This window comes from Nomascus leucogenys, unplaced genomic scaffold, assembly GCF_006542625.1.
Source record: "Nomascus leucogenys isolate Asia unplaced genomic scaffold, Asia_NLE_v1 001878F_21651_qpd_obj, whole genome shotgun sequence".
Classification (NCBI taxonomy): domain Eukaryota; kingdom Metazoa; phylum Chordata; class Mammalia; order Primates; family Hylobatidae; genus Nomascus; species Nomascus leucogenys.
The window spans coordinates 1-20,051 of NW_022097606.1; the positions used below are offsets into that span (position 1 = coordinate 1).

The 20,051-nt window shown below is 38.9% G+C and overlaps 1 non-coding gene and 1 pseudogene across 1 annotated transcript; both read left to right on the plus strand.

Annotated features, from left to right (window-relative positions):
• The first annotated feature begins 2,954 nt into the window (after window positions 1-2,954).
• On the plus strand, window positions 2,955-3,061 carry LOC115834305. Its single transcript, XR_004029256.1, has one exon. It is a non-coding gene; the product is annotated as a U6 spliceosomal RNA (small nuclear RNA).
• A 1,119-nt stretch (window positions 3,062-4,180) lies between these two features.
• LOC115834304 lies at window positions 4,181-15,550 on the plus strand (annotated as a pseudogene).
• Window positions 15,551-20,051: the final 4,501 nt, after the last annotated feature.

Consider the following 20,051-nt stretch of genomic DNA (forward strand, 5'->3'; position numbering starts at 1 on the left):
GTTTCCAAGGGAAGGAGCAGTGTGTAGGAAAGCACAGAAGAGTGAGAAGGAAGCGACTACAATTTATTTACTTTCTATGCATGTAAGTCCATAAGATCTTATATAAAGTTTCTACTTCAGTTGAGGAATATGTACTTTTTTGAATTACATAAGTTTTCGCTTTATATTGTTTTGCAGCTTGGCCTCACACCACTGTTACTTGGTGTACATGAACAAAAACAGCAAGTGGTGAAATTTTTAATCAAGAAAAAAGCTAATTTAAATGCACTGGATATATATGGAAGGTATAGTTGTTTCTTTTAATCTGTGTGTTCTAGATAGCAGTCACTCAAGTCATAAATATTAAATTAATAAGATTATACTTACTGGGATATAGTGATCAGTATGAACACAAATCAGTTAGGTAGAAAAACAGTTATTTGGACTGGGCAACATAAAGAACAGTTTTAGTAGGATTCATCTTTTATTATATTGACTGATGTTATTTGTTATGTGACATTTTTGGTTACATGATCTTATGTAGCTAAAGGGATTTCAATTTAATATTATGAAGTTTGAACTTTAACTTTCAGTTAAAGTTATGACTCAGTATTGAACTTCTTAACGCTTTCTAATAGTTTTTAACCTTTGTTGTCTACTGCTTTCCACTAATACGCTGATTAAACATAAATGGGGTAGAAAATCCTTTGTCTTTTCAATGACTTGCCTTAAGTTGCTTTCTTTGAAGAATATTGTTAGCTTATCCCTACATGACACTTAATTGCTGTTCCCACATACTGTGGGTTCAACAGCTTTTTTCCTTTTTTATTTCCAGTGTATTTTGATGTTTTTATTTTAATTGGTATGGAGAGAGGGCTGAAGATAGTTTTAAGTGGATACACTTTTCCTTTAATGAAGGGAAGCCATAGGTGGGTGATAAAGAGAAAAGAGCTAGACTTTGGATTCACACAATACTGGGTGAATTCCTAACTTTCTTACTTGCTAGGTGTGTGACCTTGGGAATGTTATTTACCACCAAATATGTTGTCATATATGAAAAATAGGAGAATATATCTTCAAAGTGGCTGTGCATAAGAAGAAAGATATATGTGGCATTTAATTCAGTGCCTAGCACATGCTTATTGGCATCATTAACTGAAACTCCTGTGACTACTATTCTTACCATTATTATTAATCTTACTGCTTTCAGCATGCAGAGAGCTCTTATTTATTTACCCCCTAGCTGATTTTCTATTACAGCATATGAGTCTAGGGAAGCTGTGACAAAATCTTCACTTAAATCTTTGTTCACTTCAGATAAGTGTCCCTAACATTGTTTCTTGCCCGTCAAAGGACTTTAAATTAGTAGCTTCTGCTATGCAATACCCCACTGAGATAAGAGGGGTTTGTTTTGTCCCTTCCTGTTAACCTTGGTGGTATTTTACAAAGATGAACACTTGAGCACTGAAGATGCTTATGTCTTTTAGTGCATGTAAATGTTTGATTCTGCACAGACAGGCAAGAAGTTAAATTGGTAACGTATATCAAGTTAGCTTTAAAATAACTTTATTACAGTTCCTATCTCTGTCATTTTAGAACTGCTCTCATACTTGCTGTATGTTGTGGATCAGCAAGTATAGTCAGCCTTCTACTTGAGCAAAGTATTGATGTATCTTCTCAAGATCTATTTGGACAGACGGCCAGAGAGTATGCTATTTCTAGTCATCATAATGTGTAAGTGTTTACATTAAAAGGCTAGTTAATGCTAAATTGAGGTTTAAAATAATTATAACAGTTGCATCTTACATATCAAGTGAGATGTCATAGTTTGGTTCAGGTAATTTTAGATGGCAGTGAGTTAGTCCCCTGCGTCAGCCAGAAATCAGACAAAAAGCAAGACAAGTTAGAAGTACCAATGGGTGCAGGATTCTTTATGTCAAGACTTTTAAGACCTTTATCCTTAGAGATCCCAACATTGTTCATTTCATCCAAGTGTAACACCTATGCATGGGATAAAAAATAGTGTCACATCTTTGATTTTTCTGATTAGTTATTTGGGCCTGCAAATGTCCAGTTTATCAGCAAGTCTTGTACTGTCTTCTGGGGACTATGTCCTTATACTCCTTGAATTTTTCAGGAACCGAAGGGGTTCACTAAATCCAAGGAAGACAGTCCCTTTTATCAAGTCAGGAGGAGGAGAAAAAAAAAGGACATTGCAATCATTCTGTTGTTTCCATTGATTCTGTTGCTGCATTGTTGCCACTCAAACTGGCCCTGCTGCTTAAGATGAATCGGTAGATTCAGGTCCCTCAAGTCTTCATGGCGATTCATACAGTGACTTTGAAGTACAACGTTTTTTATTCCCATACCTATGCTTATATGCTCAGCCATTGTTCCCAAAGCACCAGCCTCCTGCTCTGGCCACTGGGCATCCTGACTTTATAAACCACACACAAAGTGAGCAAATTGGCCCTTCCCCCCATATTCAGAACCTAATGTGGAACCCACATCTTAGCCAAGAATTAGCTGAGACCTTCATGGTAAGAGATCCTTTGAGGCTGTTGTTGGTCTTTTCTCTAGCAGGTATTGGGTGGGCTTGTTCTAAAGGGTCAGAGGGGTTGAAATAATGTGGCAGAAAGAGATCAGTGTTTGTTTTTCTTCTTTGCTACCAGATCTGTACTGTGAGGCACCTTTATATCCTGTATAGAACCTTGGGCAGTAGAAAATCCCATATGAACCTTCCCTTGAGCAGTGGCTCCCAGCTGTGGTTGGTCCCTTGAGTAATCTGATTTACATGATAATGAAAATCGTCCAAGCTACTTCCATCTCTAGCTCAAGATTTTAAAATATTTTCAAATTCTAGCTCACAGGAAGCCATTGAAGAAATTCTCAGAATCTCAAGTAGGTTAGTTGGACTTAACAGAGCCAAGCCTTGTCCATGACTCGTCACTAATCATGTGTAAGAGTAGGGCTTTGTGCTTGCTTCGGCGGCACATATCCTAAAATTGGAACCATACAGAGAAAGTTAGCATGGCTTCTGCATAAGGAGGCAGCACAAATCTTTGAAGCATTCCATATTTTGTGCAGTCACTGGAAGGTCATTTGACTATTTGCTGACTAGCTCTAAGGAAACAGTGTGAATCAAAGCAAAATGGGTGCCACCAAAATATTGAAATTGTGATTTGCACTGCAAAAATAGTCATGTAAGATGGTCTATGAGATGACTTTGAGCTGAATAACGTGTTCGGTGCAAAATACATTGTTAGTATGTATGTCGAAAATTACAGAATGTCAACTTGCAACTTCTCCATGGAAACTAAAAAAATAAAAGTAGACTTTTGGTCTCCCATGTCAGCTGGAATTGAACATCAGTATAAAGCATTATCCTCACAAACATCTGCTGGCTGAGAGTTTGAGTCTGTAGAGAAGGATCGTTGGTCCAAACCAGGTCTTAACATCCATTGGTTTTTCTGCCCTTGGTGTGATTGATCAACTCCATAATAGTGGACAATCACATTACCTACTTTAATGAGATATTTATGAATAAATTTAGTTACAAACTGTGACATAGTTGAGATGCCCTGAATTATAAGCCATAAGGAGTAGGACAACTAAGAGGCAAAATTAGGACTCAATAACATTTTCTGAAAACTACAACATTTGCATATTAGAACCTATGAACAAAATACGCATTGGGTTTTATTTGGGATTCCAAGATAATTTTAGTCATAAAGTTTAGGAAGAGATTATTCCATTGCTTTACTATTTCTCTGAGCATTTAAAAAATATTATCTCCTTAAATTTTTATAACAACCTAGGGAAATAAGGCAGCAAAGTCCTCACTTTGTTGAAGAAGACATTGAGCCTAAGAGAAGCAAGTTGTCCAAGAACAAATAGCTGTTCATTATGGAGCTAGGACTTATGCAGAGTTGGGACACTTTTTATTATGTCATGCTAATGCAACCTAATTTACTGGGTCACATGCCCTCGATTTATGAGTATTTCACCCTACATTTTTTTCTTCTTTAATTAGAAGCTTAAAGAGAAGTTTGCAGAATGTACTCATAAGTGGATGGGATAATACTGTTAAGTTCTGATATTCTGATATTGTTTGAAATACTCTTAAGAATTTTACATTTGGTAAGTATTTTTTATATCAGTATTAAAATAGTAATTTGGTTTATTATATTTTTATACATAGAATTTGCCAGTTACTTTCTGACTACAAAGAAAAACAGATGCTAAAAGCTTCTTCTGAAAACAGCAATCCAGGTAAGACTTGTGACAGTGAATTACTTTAGGTCAGTTGTCCCCAACGTTTTTGGCACCAGGGACCAGTTTTGTGGAAGACAATCTTTCCATGGGCTGGGGAAAGTGGGGATGGTTTCAGCATTATTCAATCATGTTACATTTATTGTGCTACTTTATATTATTATTACATTGTAATATATAATGAAATAATTATACAACTTACCATAACGTAGAATCCGTGGAAGCTCTGAGCTTATTTTTCTGCAACTAGATGGTCTCATCTGGGGGCAAAGTGAGACAGTGACAGATCATCAGGCATTAGATTCTCATACAAAGCACACAACCTAGATCCCTCGGATGGGCAGTTCACAACAGGGTTCATGCTCCAATGAGTATCTAATATTATCACTGATCTGACTGGAGGCAGAGTTCAGGTGGTAATAGGAGCCATGGGGTGTGGCTGTAAGTACAGGTGAAGCTTCCCTGGCTTGCCTACTGCTCACCTCCTCCTGTGTGGTGTGGTTCATAATAGTCCATGGACTGTTACGAGTCTGTGGCCTGGTAGTTGAGGACCCCTGCTCTGGGTGGTTCTACCATAGATAAAAAAGTAAAAGTAAGGAATTTTTGATCACAAAAGAACACTGAAGCACAAGTCATGTTACATATGCTTGTCCCAATAAGGTCTCACTATTACTGACTTCATTCCTCCTCATTTGAAATTGGAAAGAGATATATTTACTTTGTTGGTACAAGATGTGTTGTACCTGCTGGTTAATTGTCATGATAACAGTAATTTTGTTAGAACAAGATGCTCTGCTACCATTTGCCAAAAGATTGTCATAATAAATATACAAATTGCCCAACTCTAGGCTCAGCAGATTATAATAAAAGTAGAAAAATGTTTCACACTAACAAAAATGCTAGTATGCTACCTGGTTGTGGACACCTAATACATTGTATAGTCTAAACTGTATGAGGACACCTTTAATTTAGCCATCTATTTATCAAAGAGCTTCTGTAAGTTAGGTTTCATAAGTTGCAGGAGGCAAAGATGGAATAGATGTAGTTTTGATCTTTAAGGTGCTCGTAGTGGAGCTGTCTCCATTTCTGTGCTTTTTCAACAGAATTTACAAAGAAAACATTTCTATTTATGTTTTCACTTGTCTGCTTAACAAATTACTATCAAATGTCTTTTAGATACTAACCATTTTTCTGATGCTAAAGAACACAAACAAAAATACAGACAGGAGCTTGTTATTATCATTGTCATTTTCATTATTTTACTACTTTATTCGGTGCTTACTGTGTGCTAGATGCCCACTGGAAGCTTATAATTATGATTTATTATATATTGATTATGTGCCAGACATATGTAATGAGGAATGAAAATTTTGGAAAAAAGTAGGTATGATTTAAGGTAAGCATGCAGAGAAAGAAGAATTTTTCTAGGTAAAGAAGCAGAAGAATAATGTTTGGCAGAAGGAACATGCAGCAAGGTTGTGTGTTTGCCAGAAGGAACATCTAATGAGATTGCCTCTTTGGCAGGAAGAGCAGCAAGTGCAAAAGACAAGATGCTTGAGTGAACTTTGCAGGGTTTCTGAGCAATTCACTTTTGCTAGTACCAAAAGTGTGAGATACGAGAGGTTGGGAATGAGGTGAATATTTAGCTAAGGCAAGTTTATGATAGACTTTTTAATACTATAGAAATGAGTAGGTCTTATCCTGTGGGCCATGGGAAGTTTACCAGGTAGAATGCTTTGGACTGCAAATACTAGATGAGCAGTGGCTAAAACAGTAGGAACCAGAGTTGTTTTGTTTGTTCATTGATATCCTAGGGATCCCACTTGTCCCTCTTTCAGCTGTGCTGTTGGCACTGTTTTATTCACGTCTCCTTTCGTGGTTGGCTAATCCGCAGCAACTCCAAACATCTTGTTCTCCCAACACAACATCGCGAGCGCTGCTTTTCTTCACATGTGTCTTTTAAACAAGGAGAAAACTTAGAAGCATGCAAGGGGCTTCCTGTAGCATTTCATTGGCTGGGTCACACCGCATGCTCCTTCCCAAACCAGGCACTGGGAAGGCAAATACCTGATTAGCTTAGAATAAACATTTCTCTTTCTGAGGCTGAGGAGGGGGATTGGGATAATAAATATCCCAATAGACTTGTGTTTCTTCTGCAAGAAAGGATAAGGCATGGCTATTGATAGGGAGCCAACAGTGTGTGCTGCAGGGGCTCATTGGAGAAATTTGAGCAGGGGAGTCACAAGATTAAATTTGAGTATTAAGGCATTCTGGTTACGGTGTAAAACGGGTTAGCAAGCTTTTTCTGTAAAGGACCAGGTGGGAAATATTTTAGACTATGTGGTCTGTGTCATATCTGCTTAACCCTGCTGTTGTCTGCTTTGTAGCGTGAAATCGTGATTATACATAAGCAAACAGGCATGACTGAGCTCCTATAAAACTTTATTTACAAAGGCATAAGGCAGATTGGATTTGGTCTGTAACCTATAGTTTGCTGGGATTGATGGAAGGTTCTTTACCATGTAAAGAAACCAGGAGACAAAGGAAGCTTTTGCAGTAGTCAGCTGTAGTTTCCATGTCACACATCCTTGGACTAGTATCAATGTATTATAAGGCTTTCACCCATCCATGGTGAAATAAATAACGTTAGGAATCTCAGTTACTCATTTTAATGTGTTGGCCCTTGTTATGCCTTTTTCATTTGTTTGGCTTCATTTTTTTTTCATGTAAGAAATAACATTAATAGTTGCGGTTTTCTTTTAAATAAAAGCCATTTTGTAAATGTTTATGTTCCCAATGGCAGTGGGAATGCAAAACGGAGGCAGAAGAGAGGTATAGTCAATATGATTTAGTGATAATTGAATGAGAAAGGCTTGGGGGACAGAGAGAAATCTCAGACGATATACAGGTTTCCAGGTTGTACACCAGTATTTAACCTGGACGTGAGGAAGGAGTAGGAAATTTTCTGGTGAATACAGAAGAGCAAAGAGCAGCAGGTCAGCAGGAATGACTAATCTTTTTCTATGCATGTTTAATGGAATATTCGTGTAGGATATTTTGAGTAGGTAATTGGATAATCAGCATTTATAATTTGCATCCTACTAGTTTGACTCTCAGCAATAAGACTTGTCAAAGATCTGAGAATCTGAAAGTTGATGATAAATGTCCGTGTGTATCACCATCCATGACCGAAAGTCAGCATCCACAGAACACAGAATTGGGACAGATGAACTTAATAGATAAAGATGCATATCATGGCTGTTCCTCTTAGGGAATGATACTCTCCATGACCTGTGTGAGTCACAGCTGCCAGAAAAGAAAGAGCAAGGAGCGTATGAAGGAAGCACAGTAAATTCAGTCCTAGAGTGCCCTGCCTGACTTCACGTCATAGTTCTGACTTCTAAAAAATCATTTTCTGCAAAACCTGCTTTGTGTTTTTCCCTCTTGCAGCCTGCAGCCAAACAGAATCCCTTTAGCAGGGCATTTTTGTGTTCTTCTTTTAAACAAGGCAATATATAAATAATTAAAAGAAGTAAGAGAAAGAGGGTTTTTTTGTACGGGATAGTATTTAACGTAAACTTGAGAGTGAGTACCAGGATTATACTTAGAATTTATGGACTGGATGGGAAGACTGGATAGAAATCTAAAGATTGCTGACTCAAACACAATGTGGTTTCTTTGCTGTATTGTCACAGCTCTGAATTCACAACTCTTAGTTGTATTCATATGCACTATAACTTTACAAAGCATCTTCCCAAACCAAATATTTACTGATTTATTATAATTTGTATGACTTTATTATAGAACTGACTTTCCAAGTGTTCATGGGAATTGTTGAGAATTTGCTACATAGTATCATCTCAGCTGTGTCCACATGAGCTATGTGTCACCTTGTCTTAATGAATAATTGTTCACTAGGAATATTGGTTTTGGCATTTAAAGTGATCTATATCTAATGCAGATAGGATCAGGGACCACTCTTGAGCATTAATGTCCGGGCATCTTAAAATTACACATAAGGCTTTCATAATCTGATTTCTGCCCCACTCTCCATCTTTAGCCCTTTTCCCTGTGTGCCCTTTCTCTGGCATTACTGAGCTGCTGGTAATGTCCTACTCACCCATCCTTCTATTGTAGGCAAATACTTTAACTCTTTCAGGCCTCGCTCCCGCTCTTGCTGCTGCCTGGCATGCTGTCACCCTTTCCTGCCCTCTACCCCTTTTAATCTGGCTAGCCTCAATATTTAAGTCCTTCTTAGGCATGTGTTCTAGAAAAGCCATCCCTGACATGCTTTATTTTCATTCTTTTTAGACCGTAACGCCTAGCATGTATTTAGCAGGACTCAATAAAAAATTTCTGAATAAAACAAATTCTGTTTTTACAAAGATGATGTGTAAGACTCTCCCCTGCAGTCTTGGAGCAGAGGGGACAGACATGTGGAGGAATAATGCACAGTTTAGGGGGTAAAGATGCAGTAGAAAAATCAGTAAAGTACTAAGGCAGCCTCAAGGAAGGAGGTACCCGTTTATTTGGGGAAAGACATGCAGAATCAAGGAAGACTTCACATAGGATTATTTCAAAAGATCAAAATAAGGCCAGGTGTGGTGGCTCACACCTGTAATCCCAGCACTTTGGAGGCCGAGGCAGGCGGATCATGAGGTCAGGAGATCGAGACCATCCTGTCCAGTGGTGAAACCCCATCTCTACTAAAAATACAAAAATTAGCTGGGTGTGGTGGTGCTTGCCTGTAATCACAGCTACTCAGGAGACTGAGGAAGGAGAATCGCTTGAACCAGGGAGTGGGAGGTTGCAGTGAGCTGATCGCACCACTGCATTCCAGCCTGGCGACAGAGCAAGACCCTGGCTCATAAAAAAAAAAAAAAAAAAAAAAAAAGAAAATAAATTTGTCAGAATAGTGGAGGGAAACATTTTAGATATTAGGAAGATGTTGTACAGTAATAAAGGTGTCAGCAGTGATTTTGGAAATCATTTATAAGGTACTATTAGGAAGTGGAGAACAATATACTGTGTCACCTTATATGTTTCTTTTTTAATTTTTATTTATTAATTTTTATTTTATTTATTTATTTATTTATTTATTTATTTTGAGACGGAGTCTCGCTCTGTCGCCCAGGCTGGAGTGCAGTGGCGCAATCTCGGCTCACTGCAAGCTCCGCCTCCCAGGTTCACGCCATTCTCCTGCCTCAGCCTCCCGAGTAGCTGGGACTACAGGCGCCCGCCACCGCGGCCGGGTAATTTTTTTTTTGTATTTTTAGTAGAGACGGGGTTTCACCGTGGTCTCGATCTCCTGACCTCGTGATCCGCCCGCCTCGGCCTCCCAAAGTGCTGGGATTACAAGCATGAGCCACCGTGCCCGGCCTCACCTTATATGTTTCTACTGTATTTTAAAGCTGTGTTTATGGTGGTTTTGTTCATTGATGTTGGGTGGATGAATTTATGAGGGAATTTTTGACATGTTTGTGTGTCTTCAAACTGCTGACATCTGGTGTCTCCCCAAGTGATTTTTTGAAGTTTTTGAGAATTATTTCATAAATGACAATTTCATGAAAGATTAAACGCTCAACTTATGAAATAAAATGAAATGTTGTCTTAAATCTGTTTTTAAAAGGCAATAGTTTTTAACTGTTCTAAGTGGTTGATTTTAACTTGTTATATGGATTTTTCAACAGAACAAGACTTAAAGCTGCCATCAGGGGAAGAGTCACAAAGGCTTAAAGGAAGTCAAAATGGCCAGCCAGAGGCATGGAAACTTTTAAATTTAAACTTTTGGTTTAACCTTTTTTTTTTGCCTTAATAATATTAGATAGTCCAAATGAAATTACCTTTCAGACTAGGCTTTGAGAATCAATAGATTCTTTTTTTAAGAATCTTTTGGCCAGGTGCGGTGGCTCACGCCTGTAATCCCAGCACTTTGAGAGGCCGAGGCGGGCAGATCACAAGGTCAGGAAATCAAGACCATCCTGGTTAACATGGTGAAACCCTGTCTCTACTAAAAATATAAAAACTTAGCTGGGCATGGTGGCCGGTGCCTGCAGTCCGAGCTACTCGGGAGGCTGAGGCAGGAGAATGGCATGAACCCGGGAGGTGGAGCTTGCGGTGAGCTGAGATCCGCCACTACACTCCAGCCTGGGCGACAGAGCAAGACTCCGTCTCAAAAAAAAATAAAAAAAGAATATTTTAATAGATTCTTAAAATGTATCGTAATAAAATCAGCAACCTTATTAACAGAAGAATCAATAGATTCTAATTTAATATTTGATATTTAACTTCAACATAACCCACTATAAAATTTAAAATACTCTTATTTTCAAGTATTCTTATTTGCCTTCTTGATTAGCTTACAGCTAATCTTTCCTTTTGGAATAGAGGCAAAAACAAATTTCAGAACTTTGTTCTTTTATTTTTACAACACCGTAACATGATAAAGTAACATCGATTATTGAATCATATTATTAAGCAATAGGAATTATGAACAATGTAACACTGATGGTCCCTGAGCTGGACTCATGGTTAAAGAGTAATCATGGCCAGTGATTGAAAATCTGCAGTTTTATATTGTCAGTCACTGATACCAAGGTTAAAGATATATTCTGCCTTGTGGTCTCTTGTTGACCTCAGCGTTTCTGTTCAGGGAGGGAAACAGGTCATAAAAGCAACCGAACTGCCTTTTACAAGAATCTTATCTTGCTGAATGGGACCTTTGGTGTTAGTGCACAAACACAATAACATTCTAATTTCTTTCAGTTGCAGAAAATCAGTACAGATTAAAATTTTTTATCTACTGTCATTAGTACACATTAGAATATATTAGAACTGGACTTAAGCAGATAATCTGGATACATAACACTATCATATTACAGTATATAATTTCAATTAAAATTTGAGAATTTGTATTTCTTTCTGTTTGGTGTTGATTTCGGCTCCTAATAGTTTAAAGGGTGCCTACAATCCAGTTAGGAATCTTTTAGAAAAGCACTTCAGTGCACTGTAGGGGCTCACTAGTTAGGGTTTTGTGAGGTAAACTCTTTTCAAGTGAGGAAGATTTTGCAACACTACAAATCTTCTGCTGATTCATTTTTGGTAGATTTAAGTCATAACAAATTAAGTTTAGTCCAAACAAATAGTGACCAAGTTAAGTTTGCTGGTTCATGTTTTTCTTCTTCCTTTGTCTAAGGTGAATTATTTTTCACATGTTAGAAGCCAGTGATGTGGCAGTAGCTAAACATAGATTAAAACGTTAATTCTTAATTTTAATTATTATTTATTTATTTTAACAGTTTAATTTTAATTATTTTCTGATTTTTATTGTCCATACTTGATTACTTAAGAATAAAATTATTTTAAAAACATGTGCTCCAAAAGAGGAGACATCACAGAAATACAACAAGCAAATTAACCTACTGTTTTTGCATCTGCAGAAAATGTCTCAAGAACCAGAAATAAATAAGGATGGTGATAGAGAGGTATACCTTCGTATTCAAATGTTTCTGTTGAACTAGATTTTTACGTTATGTTGTTTAACAAAGTGTAGTAAATGTAGGCATACATGATCCTCTCAATGTAAGTAGCATAAATCATCAGTGAAAAATTTAATACTTAACTCAGAATTCTGTACATTGAATTTTAAAGAGATACCCTAGAGATATTCTTTCATTTTTATGGAATAATCCCGAATGGTGCCATAAAATGCTAGGTAATGCCACTTTAGGAGCTTTGGACCAATCATTTTATCTTTCTTGGTTTTAGTCTGATTATCAATAGATAATGTGGCTAAAGTAGGTAATTTCTTATTCTGTATATTTTCCAGCTAGAAAATTTTATGGCTATCGAAGAAGGAATGAAGAAGCACGGAAGTACTCATGTGGGATTCCCGGAAAACCTGACTCATGGTGCGGCTGCTGGCAATGGTGATGATGGATTAATTCCTCCAAGGAAGAGCAGAACACCTGAAAGCCAGCAATTTCCTGACACTGAGAATGAAGAGTATCACAGGTGAGCCTACGGCAGCATTGAACAGGAGGTAACTATGTGCTGTCAAACTAATCCTAATTTGGGTAATATTCATGATGAACAAATTTTATACTTTTACTAGGATATTCAGCCCTTGCCTATTAATCAGAAAAATGAAAATCAGCAAACAATGAATTACCTTTTTTTCCAGTCATTAATTTATTTGAAAAATAACCAGTATTGGCAAATGTGAGGGAAAAGGCATTTTCTTTTCAGTGAACTATTATTTTAGCTTCGGGGTACATGTGCAGGTTTATTATATAGGTAAACTGTATCATGGAGCTTTGGGGTACAGATTATTTCATCAGCCACATAATAAACAAAATACTCGAAAGGTAGTTTTTTGGTTGTCTCCCTCCTGCCACACTCCACCCTCAAGTAGGCCTTAGTGTCTGTTTTTCTCCTCTTTGTGTCCATGATTTCTCATGTTTAGTTCCCACTAAAGAGTAAGAATATGTGGCATTTGATTTTCTGTTCCTGCATTAGTTTGCTTAGGGTAATGGCCTCCAGCTCCATCCGTGTTGCTGCAAAGGAAATGGTTTCATTGAAAAAGACATTTCATACACTGTTGGTAAATACATTTTGAACATTAATTTAGTAGCATATTCACACACACACCAAGATGGGACCATCTAGTTGCAGGAAAACAAGCTCAGGGCTCCCACTGATTCTACATTTTGGTGAGTTATATAATTATTTCATTATATATTAACAATAATAGAAATAAAGTGCACAATGAATGTAATGTACTTGAATCATCCTGGAACCATCCCCCACCTCAGGTTCTTGGAAAAATCATCTTCCACAAAAGCAGTCCCTGGTGCCAGCATGGTTGGGGACATCTGGTTAACAGATGTGAGACCCCTTTGCCTTGTCTTGGAATAATGTGCAGATATACATTGTGTGAATGACATCTGATGGCGCCATCTTGCCCTGTAGATCATTTTAGGGACACCTCCAGTATTTCATGAAAATTAAAATTTCTTCTAGTGACGAACAAAATGATACTCAGAAGCGACTTTCTGAAGAACAGAACACTGGAATATTACAAGATGAGATTCTGATCCATAAAGAAAAGCAGAAAGAAGTGGCTGAAAAGAAAATGAATTCTGAGGTATTTTTTTAGTTATTTTCAAATGTTTTTATATGTGTATATATTTTTAAAAAACTACGTATTTTGGAAATGTAAAGGATTTTTAAGTCATATATATGTGTGTATGTATTCTATATATCCTTCGTCATATATCTGTATATGTACATACAGGATGAAGCCATGTTCTTAATTCAGCTCCATTTGCCTGCAACAGTCAAGTAGTGACCTGCACAATGGCCTCAGTCCAAAGGAGAAGCAGTTGATATTTTCATAAGAATTGATGATCTTTCCATATCAAAAATAAGTTTTGCTACGAAAAACACATTTTCTAGTTTTTGGACATCAGTTTTTTAAAAAATGTTAATAGAGAAGTCAATTGATTATTTTCACTGATTGATAGGAAAGTAGGAAACGTATAGCTGGGTCAGAGGCCACATGGTGGATGTCATTATCCTTCCTTTCGCGGAGAGGAACAGTTTGCTCCAAGTAGTTTCTCATTTCAATGTAAAGAGGCTTGAAAACAATGACATGCCATGATACACATTTAGTGATCATTTATTGATAAGTATTTTGTTCCTAGAGAAATAGTATATTTCCCCTATTTCACACTTACTATTGTTTCCAACATTATAAAGAGGAAATGAAAGTTATTCCAATGGCAAATAATCTCATGATTTCTAAGAAAATCTTTATAAGTTTTATTTACCATTCGTATTTTGAAACAATAGGCTTCTTTTGTATTTATATATTTACACCACAGAAGTAACTGTGGTTTTGTGGAGCATCACTAGAAGTAGCATCAGAAGACCTGGGGAAAATCCTGCATCGTTTATATATTTTTTGATCTCTCCTTTTAAGAATCGTTATCTTAAATGAGTTCAGTATTGTATGTAGAAGTGCAATGCTTAGATACAGATGTGTACAGTGTAGAAGGGTACAGTGCTTAGATTTAACAGTTATAAATAAATGTAATTCTTATAACAGTATAAAAATATTAGAAATGTAGAATATCGGTAAAACATTCTTCAGTAAAAGAAACTTAAAGAACTTTGAGAAATTGCTTCTGTCCCAATATATATGCATAGCTAAGGCTCTTAGGATGGTGTGGTTGATAGGTTAGATATCAGAGTGTAAAGCTAATCTTAAAAATATAGTCAAATGTATCAATCTGATATTTTATTCCTCTGGGTTTTTTGTAACTCAGAGAAAGGCTTTTTTAATTCTGAGATTCTTAAAAATCCTCTAGTGATTTATTTTTCATAGTCCTTAAATAAATATTTAAACTTTTAGGAATTCAGGAGCAGATTCCTAAAAGTTTAAATATGTATTTAAAGACTATGAAAAATAAATCACTAGAGGAATTTACACTCTTTTAGGTTTGAAGTTTTGTCCAATTTTTTTCCAGTTAAATATCCACTTTGGGGATTCTTTCATTATACAAATCCACGTTATTTTTTAATTTCAGAAGAAATCATGATATGTCAATCTATTGAGTGCTAACTAAAAGTTCCCTTTGTTTACTTAGCTTTCTCTTCATTATAAGAAAGAGAAAGACCTCTTGCATGAACATAGTAGGTTGCAGGAAGAAATTGCCATGCTAAGACTGAAGCTAGACATAATGAATCATCAGAGCCAGCTAAGAGAAGAGAAATATTTGGAGGAAATTGAAAGTGTGAGAAAAAAGAATGATAATCTTTTAAAGGCTCTACAATTGAGTGAGCTCATCATGGATGATGATACCGCCATGCTCGTCATTGACAACGGCTCTGACATGTGCAAGGCCGGCTTTGCGGGCGACGATGCCCCCCGGGCTGTCTTCCCTTCCATCGTGGGGCACTCCAGGCACCAGGGCATGATGGGGGGCATGCATCAGAAGGAGTCCTATGTGGTCAACGAGGCCCAGAGCAAGCATCCTGACCCTGAAGTACCCCATGGAGCAAGGCATCATCGCCAACTGGGACGACTGGGCTAAAAGCCACTCCACTTCTCTCTAAGGAGAATGGCCCAGTCCTCTCCCGAGTTCACACAGAGGAGGTGATAGCATTGCTTTCATGCAAATTACATAATGCAAAATTTTTTGAATCTTCGCCTTAATACTTTTTAATTTTGTTTTATTTTGAATGATCAGCCTTCGTGGCTCCCCTTATTTGTACCCCAACTTGGGGTGTATGAAGGCTTGGATAAAAGTGCATACCTTAAAAAATTGAATGAGGAAGCACAGTATTTCAGTACAGTGGACAGCTTAGCAGGTTGACAACTGAGAATAAAATTCTCAGTTCTGAACTGTACAATGTAAGACACAACAAGGAAACACTGGAAATGGAAATTCAGTTACGTCATTGTAGACTGGCTACTGCTGTACATGATTGTGACCAAAGTCAGAGAGCTGAAAGAGACTTCTTTCCAGAGAACAAGACATGAACAGGTTTATTTACAGAAGACAATGAATTCTCATTTATCTTCCTCAACAAGTCTAATGTAGACAGTAAAATCAACAGGCTAAAATTAAGCTCCATGAAACAAGATAAAACTCTGAGCGAAAAGACGGGGCAGGCCGCCATCTTTCCCGTTCAGGCAACTTAGTCATTCCAGCCTGCAGGCTTTGGAGAATACAAACTGACCAGGGACAGAAGAGATCCCACAGCACAGCATAGCTGCTTTACCAAATCATGGCCAGACTGCTTCTGTAAGCAGGCCCCTGATCCTGTTCCACCTCACTGGACAGGACCTCCCAACTGGGGCCTCCAGCTACCCCCACCAGCATTCCTTGGCCAATGGAAATGTGAATGTTCCTGGGACAGAGCTCCTGGAGAGAGGGGCAGGCCCCTACCTTTGCTGTTTGGGTGACTAGCCGTTCTGGCCTGCGGGCTTTGGAGAGCCCAAGCTGACAAGGGGTGGAAGAGGTACCTCAGCACAGCACAGCCACGCTACTAAAACGTGGCCAGACTCTTGTTTACATCAGTCCCCGACCACATTTCTAGTCAGCGGGTGAAGTCTTTCACCCAGGGTCTCTGGCTACCTTGACTGCTGTTCTCTGGCCGACAGAGGTCTCAGGCCTCCCTGAGTCAGAGCACCCAGCGGGAGGACCAGATTGTCATCTTTGCTGTTTGGGTAACCCAGCCATTTCAGCCTTAGGGCTTCTGAGAGCCTTAGGTGACCAGGGGCTGAAGAGAAACCCCAGCACAGCACAGCTGCTGTATAAAAACGTGGCCAGACTTTTTTTTTTAAAGCAAGTCCCTGTTCTTGTTCCTCCTGACTAGGTAAGACTTCTCAACTTGCTCCAGCCACATCTTATAGGTGTGTTCAGATTGGCAACAGGTTCATACCTCAGTGGTACAGAGCTCCCTGAGGAAGAGGCAGGCTATCATCTTCCCTGGAAAATATGAGGCAATTAGGGACTGGAGGGGACACCCACCATACCACAGCAGCCTTCCAGAAACTGGCCGGACTCTCTACTTGATGGGCAGGTCCTCCTGGCCTGGGTGTCTAGCCAGCCCACCACCAGAGCTATCAAGCCAGTAGCAACTCGGCAGTTCCTTGGACAGAGCTTCCAGGAGCAAATGAAATCCTTTCTGCCACTGCCTCTACAGTGGAACTGCCCTTGCTACCCTCAGAAGATATATCAAGGGAGCAAAGACCCTAAGTGCCATATCAACACCTCCAGTAAGTTACAATTGACCCAAAGAACAAGCCAGTCCATTTCCCACGGGTACCACACACACTCCACTACTCATCATCAGACAGGGAACCCTGGCTTGGGCCCACAGCACAGACCCTCCATCCTGGGCTGATTACACTAAGTGATCGCTAACTCACATGTCTCTGGGATGGAGCACCCAGGAGACAAGCAAAGTGGTGGAGCAGCAAGTCAGATGATGTGGAGCCCAGAGGGCAGGGACAGCTATCTCTCTCTAGGGTCCACTTGCCCTTGTGAGACACTTTATCCCAGCACTTTAGGAATGCTGAGGTCGGACCAGCCACATCTCATGTGCAAGATTGCCCAGCAGAGATGCAGTCCGAGAGTTCCTGTTTTAGAAAAGGGGACTTTCTTAAAAAAGAAGTCTAGCCACGTTTATGTAGAGCAGCTGTGCTGTGCTGGGGGTTCACTTTTGAGAGAGTTCTCCTCTGAGACCTGATTCTGGAGGCTGGGCAGTCCTGCACATGAGATAGGGCTGGTCTGATCTCAGCACTCCTTAGTCTGCTTGCCTCTCCCAGGGCCCCAGCCTGGCCACACCTGCTTACAGGGCACTCTCGGATGCCCACACCATGGATAGCTTCCATGCTAGTCGACCATACCATATCAGTGGAGAGCTGCAGCAAGGTGGCCCCTACAGCCACACACCAGCCTGCACATTACCTCTCCATACTGCAGCCCTTTATATGGAAACTTCCTACATCACTTTGCTGTGTGTGTTTACACAGGTGGGTTTTGCTCTACTTGCCCTGACAGCACACGGGAGTGCAACACACACCCCAACCCACATCAACTGCCATTAAAGAAAAGAAATTTCAGCCCAGAATTTCATGTCCAGCAAAATTAAGCATCATAAGTGAAGGAGAAATAAGATCCTTTTCAGACAAGCAAATGCTGAGGCAATTCGGTATCACCAGATCTACCTTACGAGAGCTCCTGAAGGGAGCACTAAATATGGAAAGAAAAGACCATCACCAGCCACTACAAAAACGCACTGAAGTACACAGTCCAGTGATGCTAAAAACCAACCACATACACAAGTCTGCAAAATAACCAGCTGACAGCATGATGACAGGATCAAATCCACACATACCATTACTAACCTTAAATGTAAATGGGCTAAATGCTCCCATTGAAAGACACAGGGGCAAGCTGGATAAAGAACCAAGACGCATTGGAGTATGCCGTCTGCAAGAAACCCATCTCACATGCAGTGCCATACATGGGCTCAAAATAAAGGAATAGAGGAAAAATATTTCAAGCAAATGGAAAACAGAAAAAAGCAGGTGTTGCACTCCTAGTTTCTGACAAAACAGACTATACCAATAAAGATAAAAAAAGAGAAGGACATTACAAAGGTGGTCCTGACCTTTGATAAATCTCATTATTGCTTGATACAACCTGGCTATTTTTATTGCCCAAACCAATAGGATAATTTGCTGAGGTTGTGGAGCTTCTTCCCTGCAGATGGTCCCTGATCTCCCAAAATTTGGTTGAGATGTAAGGTTGATTTTGCTCTACAATCCTTTTCTGAAGTTTTACTGATTTCCAACAAGGAAGGCAAGTTTTCCTGCTTCCATGACGATGGAGAGCAGGCACCTCCTTTCCTGAGTTTCAGCTTGCTTCTGACAGGGAAGGTGTGGGTAAGTTTTTGCCAGCTTCTATGATGGCAGAGAAGGATCACCAGCCTGAGCCTTATTTCCAGGTAAGTAGCTGAATTAGAGTTTGGTCTTAAAATTTTCCTTAATGACTAAAATTTAAGATTTACCCACCAGCTCCTTTTAATTTTCTCCTTACCATTAGAACACTCAGTAATCATACGAATTGTGCATTGTTTGTTTGCTTAACTCTTTTTGTTTATGTTTGGGGTTTATTGTTGCTGTTTCACTTTTCTCCCATCTCTTCCTGACTTGGTCAAATCCAAAGGAATGTTCCAAATTGTGGGGAGCAAGGCATCTGAATTGGCTAAAATCCTGTGGCTGCAAAAGAAAAACCAAAAAACAAAACAAAAAACTAACAAAAAAAACACAAAAAGCCAAAAAAACCAAAAAACCAAAACAAACAAAAAAACAAAAAACACAACAAAAAACAAAAAAACAGAAAAACAAAATCCGGTTGGAAATTTTTAAAACTTTTTGAAAAATTTTTTTTATTTTTTATTATTACTTTAAGTTTAGAGTACATGTGCACAACGTGCAGGTTTGTTACCTATGTATACATGTGCCATGTTGGTGTGCTGCACCCATTAACTTGTCATTTAGCATTAGGTATATCTCCTAATGCTATCCCTCCCCCCCTCCCCGCACCCCACAACAGTCCCCGTGTGTTATGTTCCCCTTCCTGTGTCCATGTGTTCTCATTGTTCAATTCCCACCTGTAGGTGAGAACATGCAGTGTTTGGTTTTTTGTCCTGTGATAGTTTGCTGAGAATGATGGTTTCCAGCTTCATCCATGTCCCTGCAAAGGACATGAACTCATCCTTTCTTACGGCCGCATAGCATTCCATAGTGTATATATGCCACATTATCCAGTCTATCATTGATGGGCATTTGGGTTCATTCCAAGTCTTTGCTGTTGTGAACTGTGCTGCAGTAAACATAGGTGTTGCATGTGTCTTTATATTAGAATGATTTATTATTTTTTCAATATATACCCAGTAATGGGATTGCTGGGTCAAATGTATTTCTAGTTGTAGATCCTTTGAGGAATCACCACACTGTCTTCCACAATGGTTTGAACTAATTTATACTCCCACCAAGAGTGTAAAAAGCGTTCCTATTTCCCCACGTCCTCTCCAGCATCTGTTGTTTCCTGATCTTTTAATGATGGCCATTCTAAGTGGTGTGAGATTGTATCTCATTGTGGTTTTGATTTCCATTTCTCTAATGACCAGTTGATGATATGCTTTGCTTCACGTGTTCCTTGGCTGCATAAATGTCTTCTTTGGGAAGTGTCTGTTCATATCCTTTGCCCACTTTTTTG